This window comes from Cygnus olor, chromosome 4 (assembly GCF_009769625.2).
Source record: "Cygnus olor isolate bCygOlo1 chromosome 4, bCygOlo1.pri.v2, whole genome shotgun sequence".
Lineage (NCBI taxonomy): Eukaryota > Metazoa > Chordata > Aves > Anseriformes > Anatidae > Cygnus > Cygnus olor.
The window spans coordinates 32,130,755-32,152,505 of record NC_049172.1 but is presented as its reverse complement, the minus strand read 5'-3'; the positions used below and the strand labels follow the sequence as shown (position 1 = coordinate 32,152,505).

Below are 21,751 nucleotides of genomic sequence, written 5' to 3'. Positions count from 1 at the left end.
AAAGTGAATGCTGTAGACTAGGAAACCTATTTCATGTGTGCTACAGCAGCACTCTCTTTCAGACGGAGGGAATATAAAAAAGTTCAGAAAGCTTTCCATGTTAGATATGAAAGAGGAATTAGCCAACATGAATCATGAGCCGCACTGACTAGCTCAAGAATACTGAGTTTTCATTTGTAAAATTTAACAAGATTATTGGTTTTCTGTGAATTCAGTGAATGACCATATAGCTTCCAGTCAGCATTCTCAACTTTTATCATGCATGTTTCTGACTTTCTTTTTGTGTATGCTAAGCTTTCATGCTAAACTCACCTGAAACTCTTGGGCTCCTAAACTCTTGGGCTCTGAGCAATAATAATAATTTAACAAATCTTAACATGTAATAAAACCAGCATATTTATTTGAAATATCTCAGGATCAACACATTTTACAAGGAATACTTACACAAAGTATTCCCTAAACAAGAAGTAAGGGAAATGTATAAAGATGGAAATTCTGGTGTCTTTTAAGACAGGGCAGAAAGCAGAAGGTTCTCAAGAGCTTTACCAGGACTCTCATTTCATGGGTTGTGTTTTCTCTGTGAGCCAGAGGGTGATTGCTTGGTTTAAGGACAAAACAGTGTATAGCCTTTGTTTCTGTTGCTGCTGTTTCATTGCAACATGGACTTGTTCCTGGATATTAATGTTCTTCCCTCATTCTGCTGGGTGCTTCTGTTAATAAGTATTTATGGAACAAAACCAACACGCTGAATCTTCTTCTTGACCGCTGGTGGCCCTAAAAAGGAAGATATATTAACAAGCTGATGATATCACTGCCTTTGTGCTGATGAATATAGCTAGCCACAGATTTTTATACCTTGGTCGGGAACAGTTTAAAAACTGTTTTGGCAGATCTCTGGGTGCCATTATGAACTTACTTAACTCCTTTTCCCGTTTCCAGACCATTTAGTTTTAAGTCTCTCATGTGATGTTTGCTAATCAGGTTATATATAGAATCAGAAGCAAATGAAAATTAGAATAATATTGCACAAAATGAGAATAGCATACAAAAATCTACAATTTTCTCTTCATACAATTTCATTTTTATTATGGTAATGAAATGCTTAATTATGTACTCTTCAGCTAGTAAAATATATCTTGGGATGGTAGTATTAGCACATATTTTTTAAAACTCCAATGACAATAAAAGGATACATAGTTTTATGACTAGGTAGCAAATTGGCAATATCACCTGCATGCTAAGTGAAGCTAAAATAACTCAACTAATGAGATAATAACACGTGGGACTAAAAAAAAAAAAAAAGGTGTTGGATAGGTGAAGAAATGCTTTACGTTAAATCCACAGTATGGATACAGTTCAAATAACATTAAGGTTCTGACTCAGGCACATGAAAGTATGGAAAGTGAGAGTTAAGGCTGCCTCTCTATACTTAATATGCCCTGGTGCCTTTCCAACAAATATTTTATTATGTGAGCTCTCCCGGTGATTTTGGAACATGAGCAGCATTTTGGACCTCCATAGGGGTTTGACAGTGATTTTTTTTTTTTTTTCTGAAACCATCGAGCAAAAACAAAATTGCAGAGAAGTGGAAGAGAGAAAATCTTCAGTTCCGTTTTCAGTCTGTTAAATATAAACCTTTCTGTGCAGACTTCTCCTCTTGTCTCATTTTAAGGTATGGCTAAAATATTTTGTTAAAAAATGTGGACTGTGGTTAGAACTTGAGTAGATTTTCATTTTATGCCCCCTGCAAATGTTTTAGTTGCAGAGAAAGCTGCTCCTACCCCTTTTCCACAGGTAGTTAGGCAAACTTGCAGTCAGAGCTCTACTCTTCTTGACTCAAATCAAAAGCTTCCTCTATTGCTGGTAAAATCAGAAGATGGACTTAAGTCTTCTACACTGTACCCTGATGCTGAGCAATTTTGGCATGATGCCATGCCAGACTTGGTTTTCCTCTCCTATGGGACAGAAGCATCATTACAAACCTTGAGAGCTGGCATAAAATAAAATGGCTGGTAGGTGCTTTAGGTGGTGATGGGAACAGAAGATGAGGATTTCAGTCTAGGTATCTACGTGCTCCTCCTTACCGCAGTATCTGAGTTTCCTGCACACCTCACTGAACTTATATTGTAGCTGCCTGTTTTACAAGTGGGAGTATCAATGCAAGGAAATGTGTAACAGAGCTGGGAGTTGATTCCTCTCCATGCGAGTACCTCATCCAGTGCAATACTCCCGGGATCTCTCTTCTGATGGCTACAGATTTTCTGCATGCAGCCAAAATGGTTACTGATTCATCTGGCATTTCCTTAGGTTGTCATTTGTCCCTGCACACTTTGTGTCCAGTTTTCCCATTGATATGGATGGGAATAAGATTAAAAATCCAATTCATTGAGTTGAATGCTGAGTAAATTATATACAATATTCTCCCTGCTATTGCTGGCTGTTCTGTGGAGATCAGTCGATACAACCAGTACAATCAGTCGATACGATCAGTACAACCATTAGTTGTACTCTGAAAACAAATCCTTTTGTTTTTAATTTTCTTTTTCTTCTTAGATTGAAACAAAATAACTTTATAGTTACCACCAATAGCTCCCAAGACTTATGGAAAATTAGCAAGGTTATAAAACCTACAGCGTGCGTGTGGTTTGCTGTTGCAGCTGCACTTTAAAAGAAAAGTAATATACTCACTTGTCCTCCTTAGAAAAGCATCTATAAATTAGCACTCTTTGAAAAGTTCCTGATGCCTAGCACAGTTTTTATACATTGCAGCCAAGACGTGGCTCCTCCATTTTTAACACTTCTGTCCATTTAAGCTGTCGTGCCAAGATCCGAGGGGTCTGCATTCTGGTCATTTTCTTTATAACATTTTCTGACTATATCTCTTCCTTCTAAGAGGTGTGGTGTGGGGCCTACACAGCAGCTCAGCACCTGACTGCTGTGCTTTGCTTCCACCCCAAGCTGAGGAGCGTCCCTACTGCCTTGGCTGGTGGGAAAGGGGAAGAGCCAAAGCCACCGCTCTGGGGATGAAACATGGAGGAGGGCTCGGGCAACCCTGTCTCCTAAGGTCTTATGGGCTGCCTAGCACCTTCTGCTGTCGGAGCCCTTCCTCCTCCTCCTCACACCCTTTTGTTCCTCTCTGCAGCAGACCTGGGACTGGGGTCTCCTCTGTGGGGCAAGTGGACACACGGAGCTGCCTTCAAAAGGAGTCACCACAAGGCCTCAGCCTGGCTCTCCTCCACCTGTGTCTCCACAAAGGTTATGCCTGAGAAGATCCATGAGGCCAGCTCTCCACGTGGAAACCGTGAATGGGACCATGGCTGGAAGTAGTGTCCTCCCAGCTCCCCAAGGGCTGTGGGGCAGGGGACCAGTGTGCTTCCAGCAGCAGCGGGGTTGTCTCCTTCAGAGCTTGTTGGGAGGGCTCGTGCCCACATTGTGAGGGCCTGCTGACGTCTGTGTTCCCATCCACTCAGCGCTGGGGTAGCTGTTTATCCACCACCCTTCATCAATGAGGTTTAAGGGCATACCTTAGAAAGGCAGCACATGGTGCTTTCTGCAGCACTGAGAGTGAAGGGGAGAAACTTAAAGCCAATGGGAAGGATTTGCATTAGCTCTGCTGCCAAGAAGTCTTTCCTAAACTCTCTCCTTCAATAATATCTGGGTCAAAATAATACTGACTCTATTAAATCTTCAATTTTCTTGCTTTTTGTGTATCAACACTAGGACAAAGCAATTACAGCCCCCAGAGACACACATGAGTGAAGTGAGTGAGGCAGAGATATTAGCGTTGCTTTTGTCCTTCCCTGCCCTGTCCTCCGCCTTTGTTAATCTGCATGTGCAAATTAAACTGAAATTAAACTCTTAATTTATCATCTTGTTGTGGTGACAGCAGGCAGGACCAGAATGCTTTACAAACACGTAGCACCACATTAACATCAGAAACAGATTCTTCCCTGAGAGAGGGGAAGATTTCAAAGAATGCGGAAAGATACCACAGGGCTGTAATCCCTCTTGCTGTACAGAAAACAACCGATTGTTGTTGAAACCCTTGGGGGGGGGGGGGGGGGGGGGGCAGGGATCTGCACAACACATGTAGGCTACAGCTTTTCCACCATCGAGAGTGGAGATGGGAAATTTGAAATAAACAACCTTGGGGGTGGAAGGAAAAAAAAAAAACAACCCACACAAAAAAAATACATGGCAAAAGGGAAAAGATACTGCATGGTAATAACTCAATGTGACTGTCCACAGAAGTGAACTGCTCTGAGGACCAGCCCTCTGGATGCAGACTATCTCTGCTACAGCAGGCTGCAGGCTCTGCCCGTGTCCCCACGCTGTCTTCACCTGCCGCCACCCGTTGCTGTAGGGCACTGAGCTGCCCCTCTTCACCTCATGGGGTGCTAGCAGATAGCCCGAGATCTGCCAGGGCCATCTGTATGGACGCCCTGCGGTCCTGATTTAGCAAAGCACTTAAACACATGCTTAAGGGATTTGCTGAATTGGATGCTGCTCTCTCCACTGGCTCCCTCCACGTCTCCTGGCTCCCTGACCGCTTGGCTCCACCACTGCTTTCTTCACCCTTTAGGATGCTTCCACTGTCCAAAGCTGGACCACTCTCCTTCTCCACAGTGCCAGAGGTGCCTCACAAGGTAGGTCCTTTTTGGGTTATTTTGCAGCAGGAGTTGCACTTGCTCTGCCCATGCAGTTAGGAGCACATCCTGTACGGCTGACAGCCCCATGGAGTGTGGTCCCCAGCACCACCGGTGTGTCTGGGAGTTGCCCCTCCTGCCACATGGACTGTAGGGGTTTAAGCGATTTAAGACCCTATATCTGAGGGCTTTGGTAGGAATAAGCTTCAGAGCTCCTAAGCCACTTCTCTGATAAATAAAGCTTCTCCCCTGGACATCTAGGATCTCTTCAAAATGTTACCCTTGCTCCTGTATTCAACTTCAGCTTACAAAATCTTCAGAAGCGTTTTGATTCCCACAGAGGCGAGTTTATTTATTCAGTCCTGCTCTGCTCCATCAAAGAGACCCCAACCGGGAGAAGTCATCATTCATCAGCTTGGGAGGGACTCCCGCCTGCAGTAGCAATGCTCTGCAGGGAAATGCAAACCTGCCAAGCTTTACTTACCTTAGCCCAGCATGAGGCGAGGCATGCTGATAGATGCACGGCTCCGACATGCTTTGGAGATCAGCATGGGGAAATGCATTGCCTGGCAGGAGCAGGGCTTGCGTGCCCCCCCCCACTGCATGTTTTTTCATGAGTCCCAAGCCCTGTGGGACGACACGAGAGTGGGAGCAAAGAAAGCATGCAAGGCAGCTCTGGGTGAAGTATGCACAGCTGGAGGCGTCTCGTGGTGCTCTCGCAGGGAAAGAGGAACAGGGGAGAGCTGTGAGCGATGATTAACTATAGCCATTAAATGCAGAAAGCAGTGACATAATTTTGGGAACATGAATGTACCATTTGAACTATCCTAGAAGAATGTCAAGTGCCGTGAAAATAACACCATATGTTTCGAGAGCCTGTTCTGGAGGTTTCCAGACCACAAAGCTGGATTTCGCTGGGCTGGAGTGCCCTGGCGGGTTCCTTTGCAGACGCGGCTCCTGGGGTGGCAGACCCTGGGAACTTGTCCTTTGCGTGGGGCAGCCGTGCCAAAGCCTCTCCAGAGCCACCTAGACTGACAGGCAGGTGCCAGTGTGGGACTGTGTGTTCTCCATACGAGACCACGCAGCTTGTGAATCAATGCCTGGACTGTTGTTTTGCTGTGCTGCCACGTGTCTGGATGGGATTCCAAGGCTTCCCCCGGGAGAACCTGGATTCAGGTTCTGGAGAAGCTGAGCCAGCAGGCTGATGCTGTGCCCCCCGCCCTGCAAACCAAAAATAATAATAATTTAAAATAAACAATGCCCCTTTAAAAGTTGTATTTCAGGTCTCCATAAAGAAGCCTATAAGGAAGTCTGAATTAGCAGGATTGTTTTGTTTGGAGGTTTTCCGCTAGGACTGAGGCACTATGTATGAGGCAGACTCAGGACTTTGGCATCTCTGTTAAGATCAGCTTGCAGTTTGGGATTTTTGATCAAGCAGTGCTGGGGGGCAGACCTGTGGAGCTGGGTGCCACAGTTGGGCACAGGTTCCCTGCATGGCGCTGCCATTTGGAAGTGGGGGAGCAGAGGGAAAACCATGCCTGCCACTGCTGTTAAAATCAGCATTTCTGCAAATTCACCTGCAAGAAGCAAACCCCTTCAAGTGCTGCATTTGAGAAATAAGTATTTTTCCCATAAGAGGCTTTAAAAGAAAGGACCCTGTTGAAAGAAAAGAAAAGAGGTTCTGGTGATTCAGCTGACCGGAGCGCAATGTACTCAGCAAAAATAAGAAAGAAAGGAATGAAAGTGTTAGCAGAGACTTGGTTATTGGCAACAGAGGGGTATTAGCCAAGTTATAATGGATTGTCAAACTAGGTTCTTGTTTGTATAACCTCCCAAGTTCCTTGCACTGAGTCAACATCTAGCCATCTGGGACGGGGGGAGGGAATAACTTTTTGTCAAAAAAAAAAAAAATCATGTAAAAATCAGTTAAATTTATTCTTCTATTCTAACGGAAGACATGTTTGAAAGGAAAACATACCTTTTGGAGTGAAGCATTTGTTTTTATTCTTTACAAGTACTTGTTTGAGTTCATGTTTGTTAAATGGCTTGTAGTTATTAAATCACGGCAGTTTTCCCTGCTAACGTAAAAATAGGTGTGATTGAAAAATTCATAGCAGGAAAATAAAACTGCCTTTCACCCACTTGGACTTCACTTGACTTGGTGAGATATTTGTAAACCCTGACTGACTTACAAGCATATTTCTTTCAGAAAGGAATACAATTCAGACAGAAATTTGTCAAGAAGACCCGCAGAGGCTGCAGAAATAACATCACAAATCATGAGTCTACCCAAGGACATGTCCGTTCCCAAGGTCTGGTGCTTCCTGACAATGGAAACACAAAGCACTTAAATAAGAAAGCAAGAAAAACTTGGTTAGCAAAGACGGATTTTCAATAGCAAATATATTTTCGTTTTCCAACCTGTTTCCCTCCAAATTCAGTCATATCTTATGGTTAAGACCCCTTGGTTTTGGTAGGCACAGCAAGAGTGTCTTTAAAACAGTTGTGACCTCTTGTCAGTGTACTGGTGTGTGAAAAATAATGGTGCTGTGTTTTATGCTACTCTGTGTTTAGTCCCACGCAAAAGCCCGGGGAACTGAGTGGATGGATATCAGTTGGCTTGGGATGACTTTGGGTCAGGTCCTGCTTATGCCTCGTGCTAGTGAAAAACAAGGATGATATGTCTGAGAGCAACTTTCCTGACTTTGTCCTGCTCTGCTCCATAAGTGAGCATAAAAGGACAATTATTTTCATACACAATTATACTGACGAGTACAGAGGAGATGAGTACTGATGAGGTAAGAGGAGATGGCAGCCCTCTGGTCTCACCATGGTTTTCTGAGAGCCAGGGGTGACAGTGGAGTCCTCTGCAGCATGTCTGGCAGAAATCTTCCACTGAAGAAACATCTGGTGGTGTCTACAAATAATTTATTTATATGCTGTTGGTGTCATCCAGTTAGCCACCAAAAAATTTCCCTAGGAATCACTCTGCCATTGGATCTAAGTAATTTTGAACAAAAATCCTGTCGTTAACAGTCCTAACGCTTTGTTTTGTGGTCGTGTATGTGGGCAGATTTACTAACTTGCAAAATTCAGTACATCATAATCAGTTTCTGGGTCATTAAAGAGACTTGGCAAACTTCTACTGTACTTCGTAACAAGTTTATTATTATTATTATTTATTTATTATTTGTTTGTTTGTTTGTTTTTTCAAGTGAAACCAGAGAGAGAGCCTTGAATTTGAGTGTTCTGAAATATTATTTATTTCTTCGGTTTTTAGAATTTATCTTTGGTTTTGCTACCCAGAAGAAAAAGAAGACCCTGGCGGCACTGCGTGCTCATAAAACAAAAGAGAAGAAATAAATTATGAAAAAGAAACTTACGGAGACAGGGTATGTCAGTCATTTAATTTTCATTCAGATGAAACTGCATCCCAAGAAATATATCCTCTCTAATTCTGCCCTACTGATAAAAAATATTTCCTCAGCAAGAGTTAACTTTCTCTTGTGCACAAGGATCTAATTCATTTAAATCCCTATTGAGCTTTTAGCACACAAATGAAGTGTTATACGGTTTTGCTGGAGCTCTTGGCATTGGGTGAACTTTTCCCATCATAATGTTGACTTATTAGACACGTGCAAAGTCTGTCCACCTCGTGGTGGCTGTGCCTGTGAGGCAGAAGGCAGCACCGTAAGGAGCCCCAACGTTGACAGGGCAGCTCGAATCCTGCTCCAGTGGGCCTCCTATGAGAGGTTGTGTCCGGAGGGGATAATCCCATTCCATTGGGAGGGTAGTGCACGTTGCTAGGTAGTTGTCCTGCTTCAGGGCACTCTATGCTTTCTGGACTTCATGAGGAGTCTGCAGATCTTGCAGAAAATGCCTATGAAATTTAAACTAATGTGAGCCTTTTTGCACCCTCTCGGTGGGGTCTTTGGTAAATGTATGTTGGTAGCTGTGAGGATGTTATGCAGTGAAGTGGTTTAGAGTGGTCACCTTGAGACCAGGCTTGCAGTTCTGATGTAGTGATTGTGGAGATGCAGGGGTAATACTGAGCCTAGGCCAGTTTTTTAACACACATCGCTGTAACTGAGGATGTGAAGTTGATGTTTGCATGTGGGACGTTGACTCCTACCCCGGTATATGTCATAATAATAGAAATGCAAACAACTATGTAGAGACAGGCATACATGTGGGCTTTGTGTTATAAAAAATGTGTCTTCAGGTATTATTCAGAAGCTTCATGTTATTGACAAGAAGAAAGGAGATAGTTAGACTTCATATATAAATGCTGGGCTGCTTTTCATTTACCTGGTCTTCTCTGTATTCTTCTGGCAAAGTAAAGTGGTCTTTGTATGGGTGGAAATGTAATTTGTGCATCAGATTTTTAAATTTTTAATTTTTTTTACAATACTAAGTTACAATAGAAGAGACTCAATATAGATGAGGGTGAAACATACTGTTTGCCTTTCCTCAGCCCTTTCAGTGCTAAATCTGTTTGTTCTGAAACTTCATCAGTATATGGACTGGAATTATAATTTGTTTTGAGCCATTCTTTACAGGAAGGAAATATTAATGTTTCCAGAACAGAGAGATTTTCAGGGGGTGACGGAGCAACACAATGCTTGATTGTCTTGTGTGATATTCTTTGTAAATGTGGAACCACATATTTATAATAGCTGTGCTTATCAAGTATCTGTGGGTAGGGATTTTTTTTTTTTTTTTTTTTTTTTTTTTTACTAACATGGCTGATTACAGGCATGGCAAGTCTTCAGAGATGATGTTAAAGTTAATGTGTCTCCTGATTTATGAAATCAATGGAAACATTTCTTTCAGACAGGTTTTCATTTCCTAAAAGTGCTCATAAGAAAATGATTGCTATAAGTTAGTTAATTAAGATTAAATTGATTTTATTTTTTTCTGAGAGTTTTCGGTTATGTCCCATGTTCATTACATAGCATGCATTTGAATATTAAAAAAAGTGAATTTAGCCTGAAAACCCTTCCAGAAGCTTATCTGGAATTTAAGTCTCAGCAGTAACGTATTATTTTCAGAGAGAAAGGTAAATGCAAGGGAGTAATGGTAACAAATTCTTTTTTTTTTAGTAAGAGTTGCATGGGGTTTTGGCCAGACAGTCATGGGTTTACAACTAAGTACACGTCAAAACTTTGTTTTCAGTTGTTTTGTCTTCAGTATTAACTTGAAAGAGTATGAATCAGCAGAGGCCAACAAGTCAGGCTGTTGTCCTGACATGGAATATTTTACTGGAGGACTTGTGAACCACTTCAGCAGTATAAAAATTTTCTCATTGCCCTTAGGCTGTTGTGTTGCCTTGTGCTGTGAATGGCTGCAATGTAACATATGCCTCCTGCTTCCTGATTTCTCTTTGCATTGGGCCATCTAAAATAACTTTCCAAAAAGTCCTTGAAAATTTAGAATCTTCTTCTTTTATTGTCAGACTACTTTAGAGTCTGTCATCTGCCTCCTTAGTAAATCTGTATTCCTCCTCCTTTACTGACAAATTATCAGTGTTTGGCATAAAAGGACATCTTAACTCTTACTTTGCACTTTAGTATTAGGCTATGGGAAAGAAAAGAAGTGATGCTGTGGAGACAAAGCAAAAACTACGGAATAGAAAATGATTTGACTTTAGACATCATCTATATTACATGGCAATATTCATATATTTCAGCTGCTGGCTGTACAATGAGAACAAAGTTTCTGTTAAAAGTTGACAAATGTTCTTGAGTTACGTAAAGCTAAAACCTTTTAGAAACAAAACTGGCAGCAAGCAGACTGACAGTAAATTATATTGTTGATGAGGAGGAGGACGCATCTAGATTTCCTGCTCTGAAAACTGATGCAAATTGATATTCTATTTTAGCCACCAAAGGTTTGCCTAGCCAAAGAGTTATCAGAGAATAATTTTGGTTCAAGCTCTACCTTCTTCTGAAATAAGTTTTATATATAGATGAGCCTCATTGACCAGAAGCACGTATGTCCAGGTCCACCAGAGTCCTTCAAAGTGCAGCATCTCTGCTCCTGACTTGTATGCTCCTAGCTCTGGGAACAGAATAAAGAAGTCCATCTTAGAGCCCTAAGTTCCTTACCCAGTGAATAGGCAGAACTCAGTGTACGAGAATGGGCTAAATTATTGCAAAATCATGTCCATAAAAACAAGTAATGAATATTGCAAAGAACTACAAAGAACTATAAATACAAAATATGTAGTAGATGGAAAACAGAGATACTGTGTAGACATATCCAGAAGGCTTATATTTTGGAACAGGCTTTGTTGGGAAGTAGCCGAATTGCTGTCACTGAGGTCTTTCAAGAAGAGATTAGACAGAATCTATGAAGGACATGCTGGGCACATTGGAGCTTGATTCAGAACAAGGCAGCACATACTTGCTGGGATGAAATCATAGAAATGCAGTGCTGGAAAAGATTTCAGATGATTAACTGCTTTAGGCCTGTTATGGACATATTGACAACTCAATTATAGTACAGATTGGACCGAGCCGTTTTTTGAACATGATATTAAATATTAGAAATGCTAGATTGATTCATAATAATTATCATGTGCATAAAGCCAGACTTTTGTCTTTGTCTTTCTTCTGAGCTAAAAGACTCATACACTGTTTGTGTGTAACATCTAGAGCGGGTAGACACTGTACTATACCCAGCAGTGTGACTTCTGCTGTCTCTAAACTGGGGAAGAGAACGCTGTCTCACTGAACAAATATGTAAACAAGAAATATTAATATGCATTAAAAATTTCCCAAACTTATGTCTACAAAAAATATAGTTGCAGGCTAGACTGTCCTCTGCAAGTTGCTTATGGGCCAAATGTCACATTGCATCACTTTTGAAATTAGTGTATTTATTTTGGGGCTCTAGGCTTCAGATGAGTTCCACATGTACTCCAGATTTAACAAATTCATCATTGGTGTCTTATTATCACTTGAAATTACTTCACAACTAGGTCAGATCCAGGGCTCTCATTTGTTTTTCATAGCATGAATCACATTTTAATACAGAGTGTCTTGTGCATATCTCCTCTTCCCATTTTGCAATTGTGAAACACACTTGTGGTGTGGATAGTTATTATATACATGGAAAAGTAAAGTTAGGAAAATATTTCATGCAATTTTAGCTTCAAAACAGCTCAATAGTTGGGACTAAGGAGAGCCAGCTCTGTATGACTAGCCAGTTCCCCACCATGGGCTATTTCTGAGGACATCTGTCAGTATCATTTTGTAGTAATCCATTTCTAAGTTGCCTGTGCGTATTCATTATTTCTTTTTTCTTTTTAAAGGGTTCTATTTTCTGTCTACTCTCTCTCTTTGCATATCTCTGTTCCTCTCTGCTGACAAGACCAAAGCTAGAAAGCAGTGTGAGAGGTGGCTCCAAGTCACAAGTCTCTGGCATATGTGAGTCCAGGGGCAACGAGAGAGAGACAGGCTTTTCTGAGCAGGAAATTGGAAGAAGGTCTGGTCAAATGTTCTTCACTAAAACCTGCTTTTTGAAAAAATACTGTGTTTTTGACCAAAAAAAAGCTGTCTGCTTGCCCTGCAATTTACCAGTATTTCACAAAATATGGACTGCCATGCCAGAAGGAAAAAAAAAAAAAAAAAAAAGGTTTTGTTTAGGGTATTCTCCTGTTGTTGCCTGGTGGCAGTTGTAGTTAGGTTGCCTCACCACAGGGTTGATGTGTCCGACTGCCATCTGGGTCTGTCCCTCTGCCTGTACGGCAGCCCTGCCTGCACCCTCAGAGGTGTGTTGGTGAGGGGAGGTGGGGAGCACCTTGGGAGGAGAAGCCCACTGGGCATCCCTTTTCCAGGATGTCTGAGGCCAGTGGGGGATGGCTCTGCTTGATAACGTATGTTAGCCAGGCTTAACACATTTTAATAAGACGGTTTAGCCCATGGCTTCTGTATGCTCGTTTATGACTCCTCTGTCTTTTTCCTAGTGAAGAGGTGCTGCCCTACTTATTGTTTGTAATCAGGAAGCCTGTCCGAGGAGAGCTCAAGCGATTAAACTGACCCAGTTTGGTTTGTTTGGTCATTAGGATTGTACAGCTCATGACCAGAAGGTATACCTTACCAATCCAAAAAAACATGCTCTGTTGCAAGGTTTGCAACAACAGGAGAGAAGTAAGCTCTGACAAATCTATTAGTGCATTCACATTTGCATATGCTTATTTACAACTACTTTACTCCACAAATCTGTTAAGTCAGATCCCTTTTTCCCTCTGACCAAATTACCACTTGACGCTGCATCTCAAGTAGGCTGTGTAGCTCGTCAAAAGTACATCATGAAGTTAGAAAAGATGCAGAGAGAGGCAATCAAAATCATTAGAGGGATGGAACGCTTGGAGGTGATTGTGCCAAGAAGGTCCTGACACAAAAGCCTGCTGCCAGCTCTGCTGTAGCGTGTAGCACCTGGGAACACTGTCATGTTGCTGCCAAATTAAGCATCTGTCATGGGTGTATGGCTCACAGACATAGTGTTTAGTTTAAACGTAAAATGTGCTGGGCACTGGCTAAAAATATGCCATTTTGACCAGTGTTACAGAGGTTGTCATGGGGACGTCTTGCTCTCTCAGTCTTTCATAAAATCCTTATGGAAGCTAAAAGCAATGGTTTCCTCAGAGGGGTGATGTGAGGAAAAAAGCATCCTGCATTTCAGCTGTTTTAAAATTAAATTTAATATATGGAAATTAGGAGCGGAGATGGTATCATAGGGCAGATGGTTCTTAGAGGGCCAAACCCACTGTCAAAATCTCTTTCAGTACTAATGTGGAGAAGTGAATCTGGTCTCTTGGTGGTTACTCACCAGTTCTACAAAAAATAAAAATAATAAATAAAAAATAAAAGAAATTGTTTCCAGGTTCTAATTAGGCAAAACAATGTGTACTCTGTGACACACTGGACCTCAATTTAATGGCAAAAACCTCCAGTTTGGCAGTTCAGAGCTCTGCATTGCACTGAAAGCTATGTGGCAGCTTCACAAGCATTCCCAAACTTTGGAATATACTGAGTAGTGAGCTATTTGGTTACACATACTAAGTGGATTGAAATTACTCCTTGTATATTGCTTAAATGCAGCTTGATCTGGGGTTTTGGCATGGTGAAGATGGAAGGAGATTGAGACAGAGAAGGGAGGATCTTCCTTACATATTCAAACAGAAAAATTTGGAAGACAGTTTTGGGGATTTAATGAATAGCTGTCTATGGCTCTTCCCATGAGAAACATAAAATAATCATTAAATTGTCTCTACTTTTCCTATATTTGCTGTGTGCGCTTTTCCTGTCTGCTAGGTGATGGGTGGGTTTGGGCTATACCACTTGCACAGTGCTGTCTGAGTTTGCTTCAGGCGAGCTGGAAGGGGATGAAGTGCTCTGCAGAAACACCAGGTTCGGTCCCAGGCATGTCAGCAAGCCAGGCTATTCTACTCAGATGGAGCTCTTCTGGGGATGCTACAGCAGGTTAGGTAGATAGTCATTGAAATGGTTTCTGGTCAGTCTTTATTGACATAAATGCTCAAAATGTCAAATACATTGATAGCTGAAACCAATGTTTTAATTTCTCTGTTGGACCAAATGTTATTTTTAGATTATTATTCTAGGGCAATTCTGGGGGGAAAAAAAGCTTCAGATTGGAGCATTTGTGTGTAGGGCCTTCCTGCCACATAACACAATGTAAGGTGTGGTCATTGCCATCAGTGGCCAATGTGAACCCTTAGAAGACGTGCACAACCATTTGTCAAGATCATTTCCAAAATGAGTATATTTCTTGAGTCTGTTTAGAAGCTGGGGCAAAAGAAATCCCCTCTTCCCTCAGTTAAAGGAATGAGGATCAATGTAGTCTGAGTATGACCTCAAACTAAAGAATACTTTACTTTCATTTTATGATGAGGCTATATGTTATAACGTAGACAGGAGCAGCTATAGAAGTACAAATGAGCATGTTTGTGGTGGAAGAGCAGCTGGCTAATGTCCATGTCATAACAGTCTGAGATCTGTCACAGGAAATTGCAGGTCTGGTAGAAAGGATTTTCAATATTCAATTAATTCAAAGGTAGCAATTTATGACTGGGGGATAATGCCTGTAACACACTCTACTGAAGTAAGGAAAAAATCATCTGGGCAGTTTATTAGTGTGACCTCCGTAGTATGCAAGGATTTGAAAAAAAAACAGAGAGAGAACAGAGATGGAAAGGCAAGTAGAAAATTGACTTAAAAAAAACCCACAACACACACACACACATACACACACAAAAAAAAGAGTTTATCAAAGATGAATTTTCCGAAGTTAACTGATACTTCTTTGACAAGACGATTCATTTTCAGAGGAAGTAAAATATAGAGATTTAATCTAGCAGGGTTTCAGTAGCACTGAGCTGTGTGGGAGACTGAAATAATCTGAGGGAGATGGGTACTTCTACACAAACTGTCAAGTGGTAAGGAACAGGTTAAAGAAGAAGCAACAGGTCTGCCTCCAGAAAGGGCAAGGGCTGAGCTGGAGGAAGAAAGCTGTGGCATTCCTTCTGTGCCATCTGGAAAGCGTTCCTGTGTAGCTGTCCCATTGATAACTTTGTCATCAGAAGTCACAGCATGCTAAAAGCATGAGCTGATCAAATGAGTTGGGAGGCATTGTCTGCAGAGGGAAGGACTGAAATATATTCCTGGGGAAAATAGGAAGACCTTCTAGGTGGAACAGCAGAAATGGGACCAAATATAGCAACAAAAAGGTCAAGGTGAAGGAAGTAAGCTCGGTAAGACAAATGGTTTTGATAAGTCATCCTAGTATAACCTCCAGCGCTTAGTGAAGGTTGCTTGCATGATTATACAGTCTTTAATTAGGTGATCACAAGCTATTGTTTCCATAGCATGTCAACCAGGTTCCATGTATAGATCATATGTCAGATAGAGCTACTCCAGAGGTGCTTCAGGCAATTTGTTCTGAGGGACACCTGCTTTTTCCACTGCAGAAGTCAAGCATATGGACTGAATGAAGGACAATGAAGAAAGAAAATGGTTAATGTGTATGAGGACTGTTGAACATCTCCCTCAGGAGCAGGACTTTCTCTGTCTGTAATGGCAGTGTTGTTTAAACCAAACTTTTCTATTTGGGGAAAAAAAAGAAAGAAAGAAAGATCATGAGGATTTTTCAAAAATATTAATGAAATTTTGGAAAAAATGGAATCAGTATTTGAGAATGTTTTGATTGGAAAGAAAGCTTTGGCTCTTCTACCGCTTGCTAAAAAGACTGTGTTGTTTTTTTTTAAAGAAAATTTCCAGATGTTTGGAGGGCAGTTTAAAAAATGATAAAATATGTAAATAGAATAAAAATTTACAATATTCTAATCTATGTCCATACATGCTGGATCTATATTGTATTCTTAATACTTTTTAAATTCTGAAGAGAGTGATAAAGTATGGTATGTTTTCAGCTCTGTGTTCTCAGCTCTAGCGCAGAGGGCTTTTAGAAGGTACTCGATATAAATGGTTGCTTGGGAAATATCTTTATATCTGCTTCTTTCTCCATTATTCTGCACTATTTTTGATACAGGAGTATCACAAATATTGAGAGCTACTTTGCAGTGACTATCACAAGTTAGCGAAAGGGGCTGGGAATGCGTTTTCAGAAGTGCCACTGTTTGCTGGGGCTTCAGAGTGAGGGTTTGTGTTTGGGTGTTGTTTTGTTCAGAACATAGGAACAGGGAGATTGAAGAAATAGGACTCTTCTTTCTTTCTTTCTTTCTTTCTTTCTTTCTTGCTTGCTTTCTTGCTTTCTTGCTTTCTTTCTCTTTCCTTCCTTCCTTCCTTCCTTCCTTCCTTCCTTCCTTCCTTCCTTCCTTCCTTCCTTCCTTCCTTCCTTCCTTTCTTCCTTTCTTTTTCTTCCCCTGTAATCACTGGTGAATAGTTTAGTGAAAGTTTTTTAACTTGGGTCACTCTAATTAAATTCATGACTCTAAATTAATGTGTCAGTCTATGTGGCATACGTTTCAGAGGCCCCAAGCAGCCAGTTTGTTCTGGCACCAGGAGTATACACACAAGCTTCAAAAAACATATTTAGGTGCTTAACATCAGGCATCTGACTTTGAAAAAAAAAATAATCATTTTTAATCTGTCTTGCTTTAGTTTCTTGTTCATGTGAGATCCCAAGATGCAAACGAAGATTATCTTGACGTTTTCCTTTGCCTTTATTAAGGAAAAATTCTTGCTGGCTTCTACTCAGTGGAGATTTGGATGGAACAAGTCCTGAGAATAGAATGATTAAGCCTTTGTCGAAACCTCTCTTGCTTCCTCATGACTTCCAGAGCTCTTCTAAGTCACTCAGATGCACCTCCAGCACCAGGAATTAATCATCTGCTGACAGCGAGAGAGTGAAAAGCTATTAGTTTTATAGGAGCTTTTCCCCCGTGAAATTCCATTGCTGGTTGACTCTTTCTGAGAGATGATGTTGAAACTGAGAATAAATTCAGTTTCAACATTTTCATATTCTTCGCTGTCACTGCCAGGAAAACGCTTGACTCTTATGCAATAACGGTCTGGACTCCTTTCAGTGCTCGCCGCGGTAGGAATGACACTGTAATGATCTCAGCTCCATACATCCTGGGTTCTGGACACAATCTGCTCACTTGGTCTCCCCATAGGTCTGAAACTTCAAAAGCAGCCTCCAGGTTGTGTTCTCGGAAATCCCTCACTATGGCACTAGACCAGATGGATGAGGTGCTCGCGCATACCCTTCAGTACAGCTCTCCCTGCGCTGGCTAGGCTGGGTACCAGAGACAGCCTCATGGGTTGTGAAACCTAACCAGAAAGCAGACCCAATCTTGATCAACCAGCAAAAGCTTGTTCACGTGCCTACCCAATTTCTCCGTAGTCGCGGTGATCTTGCTTCAAACACAGGCTCTTCGGGCCAGCTGAGCCCCTGGGCACATCCTTCATGTGTCCTTCTATCTTCTAGAACAAGTTCTAAACACCTCATTGTTTTCATTTTAATGTAGAAATACATAGCATGTGACTCATAAGGTGAATTTCCCAATTCACTTTTTATTTCCCCGGTCTCAGGGAAGAAGGCTGTGTTGCAACTGTTTTCAAGGAGTTGCAGTGATTTTATTTTATTTTCTTCCCTGCATTGGAAAACCATGTTGCTGACTTTTCTTTCCAGAAGGAGGTGGTGTTGTCTAGTGGCTGGAACGCTGCAGCCTTATCAGCTTCTTTGGGGCCCCTCTCTGTTGCTGCCTGTATGACCTACAGCACGGTGGCTAAGCTGTTCCTGCATCTCTTACTGAAGGTTAAAAATACCAACGACGTGAGACATTTTAAAGCTTTCGTGGCTCAAAAGTACTTGGAAATGATTAGGTGAATGATAGCAAATAGGCAGTTATCAGGGTTTGCTAATTCCCCTCTGACGCAAGATGGCCAGTCAGTTTGAATAGTCCCATCTACCTTTCTGTGAGTAGCCAAAGTGTGCTAGTGTGGAGAAACAGGAATGGTTCATGCAGACACAAAAAACCCTGGAAATGGAAAGAAACAGTACTTACATGACACAGGAATGGAATGACTCAGTAATTAGTTCTTGGAAGGGAACATTTTACAGGGAAAGTGGATAAATTTAAAGGGCAGTCTCAGTTACAAAATAATCCCTGAATTACTTAATGTATTACCAATTTCACTGTTATTTCAGATCTCTGAGGCAAAAGGCTCCAAATTACTCAGGCAGCAGAATCTTCTTTTAAGAAATCATGGCAGTCTAAAACAAAATCACTCCTTCCCCATTGAAGGCTTACCTCCTTAGACTCTCACCTCTCTCCCTGACCTCAGGGTTACTACACAGAGATTATAATGAGGACGAGAATGAAACTTGATATCTTCTTTGTCTTCAAACTTGTAGAATTGTGGTACCCAAAGGATTCAGTACTTTGTGATTTATGACTTCTCTACTTTATTATGAAGAAACGTTAAACATCTTTATTTAATATGTTACATATCATGTTATCCAAGTTTGGCTGCTGATTGCATGCAATACGCTCACCCTTGCCTAGATGAGCAATACCTATCTGTAACTTCCTACATTGTTATCAGCTTTTCAGTGCTATGCCTTATTTGTGCAATTGCAAGTTTTTCCAGTTGTCTGGGTAATTGTACCATCTGAAGGACATTACCCTGCTTTGTAGACTGCAAATTCTTCTGAATCATTTCCTATGTTAATAAAATATTTTATTTTTGTTTAAAAAAACACCCAAACTCTAATTTAGACTAACCCCTCTGTACTTCCCCTCTCAGAGGGGTCCTGTGCAGCGCTTTACTGCACTTCTATTAACACCAAGAAAAATTCCTCTCCTGGTTGAAAGGGAGTAAGTGATAAAGTGCTAAAGTACTGTTGGGGTGTGGGTGATAGCATCAAGCTGCACAATACTTTTAACAGATAATACTGAAAAATGAGGCAAAACTACATACCCCCTCCCTCCAAAATCCAACAACATCAAAAAAATAATAATAGTAATTTAAACCAAAGCTTTGTTTAAGCCAAAAACAAGATACCAAGCCAGGAATCAAATAGGTCTGTGTTCTGTTCTGCTTTTCGCCTGGAAATCATATTCCTCTCTGAGTCAACAGTGGAGCCAAGAAGCAAAGTGACATATTTCTTAGGAGACAGTGAATGAAGCTGTAAGTACTGCGTCTGATTGACTGTGAGGACTCAGACTTCCTTGATTGCCTCAAGGTGCAAAATTCTTAAGTGTTATCCTTACTTTATCAGCTTTAATTAATAAGGCAAAGCTCAATCCTGAAAAGATTTGCTTGTCACTTCTTTTCCATTTCTTTTCAATTTGCATTTGGCTACTAGAACAAATATGACTGTTTTTGAAGCTTGGGTTGAAAACAAAAAGTCACCAGGACAGTATTATGGTACTGAATCACAACTTCTTTCATTCAGGATAGTTCATTTGATTCTTGCAATGAGGAGGGGACAAATTACTGCAGGGAGCAGTGACTGAGAGCATGGAAATGATGATCAACCACTCTGGGGCATGTGCGGTCTCTCTCTGCTCCTTCATCTCATGGAAACATGTTTCTATGTGCATGGTAGGTGTCACTTTCTACAAGAGAGTAAAAAGTCACCTAACTATGGAAACAAGGTAAAGCCTGGTCTGGGAGCATATTGTCTCTGGGCATTTTCTGCACCCATACAAAGCCTTACAACCATGTAAGTTTGAGCCTTCACAGTTGATCCTTCACAAATGCAAATCCTATCAGTCAGAAATTGGAGGTCTAGAAAGTCAGCTTTATTTTGCTTACTGTGTATAAAGAGTCTCTTGCTTCACAAGAGCATGATAGCCTGTTATGCCAATATGGTAAAACATGCGGTTACTTCTCTCTAGGGGATGTAAAAAACTCAGTGATCTTAAAGGTCAGAAGGTAACAAGTACCATGAAAATGAAAGGATAAAAGCAACTGAGTATTACAAAATCATCTTTTGTTTAATTGAGAAAAACTGTTTAGGAGCCAGAAGGTGCTGCAGTAGGACTGGAGGATTAGATTTCAGGAATAGACATTTTTACAAATTTACAGTAAATTTCAGCATGTGCCTTTGTCCCATTGGAGTAGCAGTTGATATATGTGTTCTGTTGAACAGGGATAGGATTATACACATTCTTTAAATTAAGCACATCCTTAACTGCTTAGCTAAATCAGGGTCTTAGTGGGCTGGATACAATGAGAAGAAGTACCTCAAATCCAAGGGTGTGAAAACAAGCTGGAGAATTCTAATAAGAAATGAGAATTTAGGGTGCAACAGATTAAAATTCCTCTGAGAAAAAAAAATATGCAAAGAACATGAAAAAAGCCAATGTGGCTTCACAAGGGACTGCTCAAAAAATCTGAGGTTAACAAATGAACTGTTCTGGAAATGGAAAACAGAGGTGGCAGCTACACAAGAACATTCTCTAAGTTACTGCTAGCAGGAAAAAATGAGAGTTAAAAGCCATGATGAGTTAAAGCTAAGCAAGACAAAACAATCTGGGGATGTGGAGGGGCATTTACAAGAAGATTAGTGGAATTGTGGGCAAATGTGGAATAGCCTGTTAATCACTGAGAGGATAGTAAGTTATAACCAAAACTCCCAAACTCTAGATATTCAGTTGATTTTCAAACTATGTTAACATGCACATAAGGGTTTCCGGTCATAATTATATCCAGCAAAGTATCTACTGATTAAGGCAGAAAAGAAGATGTCTCAAAGCCAAGAGGGCTTAAAAATGTATATCTGGCAGTGTCCAGAGAGCGAACAAACAGGCAATGCAGAAAATTCAAGGTTTTAAAAAAAAAAAAAAGACAAAGAATGGTTGTACCCTCTTTAGATTAGGGAATCCTGGCAATTTCATCCAAAAATAGTCACTCCTGCTACATAGTGGTCCTTTCTCTATGAGATACTTAACCCCTCACTGATGCTGCCTGAAATGGAGCTGGGGGAAAACTCCCATGGCTGAGAGCCTCTCTGAATGACATTCAAGCCAGTTCTTTGTTCTTACAATCACTGTTATTAATGGCTGGAGAAAAAGTGGAGTCTATAGGAGACATTAATAGGAAAGGTGGCACTCACCAACCCAGAAGACAGTGAGACTTTACCCAGAATGTAGCTTATAGGTGCGGAGTAAAGTGAGACTTAGCAGCTCAGATGTCCAGAAGACACTCAGTAATTGTTATTAGAGTTTCAAAGGCCAACAACAATTAAGGGGGGTGATGGAAATCTAGCTATATGTGTTATCATACTTGCCATTTGTTCTTAAAACGCCAGATTTTAGAGGCCTGAAGTCAAAGGTAACACTCAGGAATGTATTGTATTTGGGGTGTTCGTCAAAGTGTTTCTAGCTTAGTCAGTTATTTGACAGTCTGTGGTTAAAATGATCATTCCCTCAAAAATGTGACCAGTCCAATGTTATTTTCATCCTTCCCTTTCATTCATCACTTTCTCTCTCTCTTCTGGTCCTTCCATGCCACTTCTCTGGGCACAGTCTATCCAGCATGATCTATCTTATCCCTGGTAATGGCCTCTCTGCTCTCCAGCCATCCTCTTTGCACTGTGTGAGCCTT

The 21,751-nt window shown here is 41.1% G+C and overlaps 2 long non-coding RNA genes across 2 annotated transcripts in view; one reads left to right on the top strand and one right to left on the bottom strand.

Annotated features, from left to right (window-relative positions):
• LOC121068964 overlaps positions 1-21,751 on the top strand; it is a 64,585-nt gene that overhangs the window by 34,238 nt on the left and 8,596 nt on the right. The window contains exons 3-5 of the long non-coding RNA XR_005819169.1: positions 3,143-4,646; positions 7,927-8,038; positions 19,596-19,744. This is a non-coding gene — a long non-coding RNA (uncharacterized LOC121068964). The remainder of the gene's footprint in view (positions 1-3,142; positions 4,647-7,926; positions 8,039-19,595; positions 19,745-21,751) is intronic.
• LOC121068966 lies at positions 593-21,352 on the bottom strand. The gene is made up of 3 exons (XR_005819171.1): positions 21,261-21,352; positions 5,131-5,867; positions 593-774 (listed from the first exon to the last, which is right to left on the bottom strand). It is a non-coding gene; the product is annotated as an uncharacterized LOC121068966 (long non-coding RNA).